Consider the following 4,537-nt stretch of genomic DNA (forward strand, 5'->3'; position numbering starts at 1 on the left):
GGAATAGAGCGGTGATGCGATCGGCCGATTCATCCAGCATCTTCATCCACTCAACAACCGGCACACTCAGGCACCTGAGAAATACCCCATTTTCAGAGCTGAAACGGTCCAGCACCAGGTGGCCGCCTGGACTTTTCTTCCCGTGCATCTCCAATTTTACTCGGTAAAACCATTTACTGGAGCTGTCAGATTTGGTCTCCCATATTATCTTGATGAATTTTTTGATTTCTTCTTCTCCCTCATGGAACTCAAAGGGATCCCCCTCCTCCTTCAAATGGGCTTCTCCCTCTTCGTTTAGCATGACACAAGATGGAATGCTCTTGCCTCTCATGCATCTGGCCACCAAGCCGTTCAGTACTCCCCAGTCATTGGAAGTGATTATGGCATTCGGTGTGTCAGGACTGAAGGTTTGTCCCGGATAGAGATGATACATACAGACTTCAGCGGTGTGATAGTTGAAAGAATAGCCAAATTTCTCACCCGTCTCCAAACGCCACTCTTCCTGGAGAGGGCCCGTTGGCGGCTGCTGGAATCTGCACTTAAACACCATCAGTTTTCCCGGCGCCATCCCTGGCAAGGCTTCCTGAATGACGCTCACAGGCGTCTCACTAATGATACCGGATGTGTAAGTTCTCTTGCTCATTTTTATTTTTCAAGTCAGGCGCGGACTGGAGAATGGACTGCAACGATCTTCGGTTATCATTAGCTTTTCACTTGGCCGGAAGCATGGGCGGGGTCGGGTGGCATCACGTGACTTTCATAGAAACATGTCTGTGTGTCTGTGTGTGTGTGTGTGTGTGTGTGTGTGTGTGTGTGTGTGTGTGTGACTGGGGTCTGTGCGCGTGTGTATCTGCCTGTGTGTGTGACTGGGGGGTCGTGACCCCGCTGACTCATCTTAAAAAGATTCTCACACAGACCCCAACTTCCTACCTCCAAGGAAAGTGAAATGCCACAACATCCAATCAACGTTGGTTACGCCCACCTTGAAAGTTGCTGACACCCACTTCCTCAGTCACGCCCACCTTGAAAGTTGGTGACGCACACTTCCTCAGTCACGCCCACTTCCTCAGTCACGCCCACTTTGAAAATTGCTGACACACACTTGATCGGTCACGCCCACTTTGATCCATCAAGTTCATTCGATTAAAAAGTGACAGATGGTGTTTTTCTTTATTTTTTTAATGTCTATCATAGCAAATAGTATTACGCTGCTGCCACTCAAAACAATACAACGATGACTTAATTACATAGACTATAATTTAATATACATTGTAATATACATTGCTCCACAAGTCCAAACTCAGAAAAATCACTGCATTTAACAGCAGTTGCAAGTAATGTCTTCTCTAGTATATATTTATTACCATTTAGATGAATCCATTTAACAGACACTGCATTGTTTCTGTCATCATGTCCAAGGAAAGCCCTTCATTTCCTTCAAATATGACATGTTGTGTACTTCTGAAGTTGGTCACAATGCACACTCAATGAAAAATTGTGTGTTCAGAATGACTTACATTTTTACAACATTCACATATTTCATTATGCCTCCTACAGACTTTGTTTTGTGTTAAGTTTAGCAAGGGGTTGGCAGGAGCCCCAGCAGCTTGGTGGTTAGCACTTATGCCTCCCAATCAGGAGGATGGGGTTCAAGCCCAGCTTGGGCCTTTCTGGAGGTTGAAAGTTCTCCCTGTTGGTGTAGGTTTCTTTCTGTAGTTGTAGTTTTCTCCCACCTCCAAAAGACAGGCTTGTTGGGTTTGGTTAATATCATCAACATGTGTTGATTTGAGACAACATCAATGATATTTGTCATGCTCTTTAAAAAAACTATTTTAACTACTTTCATTCTCATTATTAATTCCACATTAAGGTGTAATTTCTTTAAGTTAAGTTAAAACTTAAATTAGAATTTTAAGTAAATAAATCTTACATTAGTGCTTTCATAGAAGAACTTGGATTAATTTAAGATATTCTGTCTAGTTTTGAGTCTAATTTTAGTCTTTCAGAGCCAAAAACTTTGTGCTGATTTTGAGAATTCTTGTCAAGCAAAAAAACTTTTTCAGATTTTTTCGCTTTCTATTGGGGCTGTTTTTGCCATATGGACAGATTCGTGTTCGGCCTCAGCAACACTCAACCACCTCATCTTTAGTGCTACATTGACGTACAACAAACTCCTGGAAAGGTCTCAGATGTTAGTGAAGCTGCCCAAACCCAGTGCTATGTGCTATGCCTGAGCAGAAGTAGGTGGTGCCTAATACACAACACAAACTAAACCAATAAAACATACACTGAACTGTACAGATATGGCACGAAATGTTTCAGAAACCACTCTCCCTGCGCTATCACATAGGTCAGAGCCAAAACTCTAACTTCCTTAGTTATATATATATTCACGTTACTTTTGACATTGAAACTGCTGATTAATGACAATCATACATCACAAAACTTAGAATAACGGATTGTTTCAACCCGGCGGATATAAGAACATTGAAAACTATGTAAAATTACTTACTTGAAGGGCTAAAAGCCCTAAAGTGACACTCACTTGTCACCAAATTGTCCTTTGTAAGCCAAACCACCTTGCATGTGGACAGGTTCCCGTTCATCCCAACAGGCCTCAGCAACACTCTGCGAAAAGGCCTGTTTTAGTGAACTTTCTGACCTAACAACTTCCAAATGGCACTAATCACAACACCACACACTGGTGTGACAAAAACTTTCTAATTTTGGCAGAGAAATGGATTATAATTTGTCAACCTTTTTGAAGCCCAATCTTAAATCTATTATCCGTTCTTTTGGGAGTAAAGTCTGAGTCGTAAGCACACCACCTTATGATTCTTGGATGCGTCTTTTAGTTTACAGATATTGATTATTTCCTGCCACGGATTCAAAAAACGGCCTGCTATCTAGTCTTCTGGAATCTCCTGTTTATACCATTGTATCTTCTTTTTAAAAAAAATTCTGGCCTTTAGAGGCATCACAGTGGATTACAGAAGAACATCTAGAAAAGGCAACCCAGTAGGGGATTCGAACTAGGGGCGCCTGCAGCAAGGACTACCGTCTCAACACAATGAGTTGTCCCAACAGGCCTCAGGAACGCTCCGCAAATAGGCCTCTTTAGTGAACTTTTGAACTTACAATTTACCCAAAACATAATACCACACACTGGTGGGACAAAAACTTTCTGAATTCTCTGGAGCACCTCTCTGACATATCTACACTGTTGGCACGTTGCTTTATATTGCACCTCCAACAGAAGAATGTGTCTTTAATGAGGCCCAGTTACACAACCTCCTCATCTTTGTACTATTGGGAGGCAGTAGCTCAGGGGGTAGAGCAGTCGCGCAATAACAGAAAGGTTGGCGGTTGATTCCGTCCTGTCCCTCGTCTGTCTGTTGTGTCCTTGGCACACTTAACCCACCATACTCCCTGGTGTATGACTGCAGGTGAGTAATGTTGGTGGTGGTCAGAGATTGGCTCACATTGGCAGCCATGTTTCTGTCAGCCTGTCCTAGGGCAGCTGTGACTACTGGGGCGGTAGTTTGCCACCACCAGGGTGTGACTGTGTGAGTGAATGAATAATGCATACAATTGTAAGCGCTTTGAGCATTTAAAAATAAATATAAAAGCAGTGCATTATTATTATCATTAGGCCTGGGCGATAAACCGAAAATTTAACAATATCGAAATTTACGACAAAAACTGAATTCATTTTGCCTAATATTTTTTGTCTTTTGGCTGTGTGTGTAGGTAGGCTGTGTTCATGTCTCTTTAAAACACTGCACACGTAGTACAGCGTATGTAGTCATGTGACTCCACCCCATCCAGTCTGTAACAAGAAGGGGAAGAGACGGTGACAAAACAGAGGAGGGTTTAAACGTCGAAGCGGCAGCTGCAGTGCCGGCAGCGGAGGTAGACCTAGTTGAGGAGGAGGAAAAGCAGCAGCTTTTTCCAAAGAGAAATGCATTTTCAATCGTGTGGCAGTATTTTGGTTTTAACAGGGAGGATACTGCTCCGAAAAACATAAAATGTGCAAAAACACTGTTGTCACAAGCCAGGGCAATACATCTAACCTTTTCCACCACCTGTAATACAATCATGTGGTTGAATTTGTACACATATTTTTTTTAAATTTCTTTTTTAATTTCCCGCATTTATCATCCATTTATCGTTATCGAGGTGAACTGCTCAATATATCGTGACATTGATTTTACGCCATATCGCCCAGCATTGGATTATCATTTCAATCCAACATATTCCTGGAAAGGTCTCAGTGTTGAGTCAAGCTGTCTTAGACCCAGCGCCATGTACAACAGAACTAGGTGGTGCCTATTTTTGCAAAGTTTGACCTTTTTAACCCTTGTATCTTGAGAACTACAACACAACACAAAGCGAACCCATATAACATACACTGAAACACTCACAAACATGGCAGAAAATAAAAAAAATATCTTCTGCCTGGTGAATATAAGAATATTGAAGGCAATTAAACATCATTTCCTGAAGGGCAAAAAGACCTGAGGTGACACTTACTCAC

The sequence above is a fragment of the Mugil cephalus genome, chromosome 21 (genome assembly GCF_022458985.1).
Source record: "Mugil cephalus isolate CIBA_MC_2020 chromosome 21, CIBA_Mcephalus_1.1, whole genome shotgun sequence".
NCBI classification, from domain to species: Eukaryota; Metazoa; Chordata; class Actinopteri; order Mugiliformes; family Mugilidae; genus Mugil; species Mugil cephalus.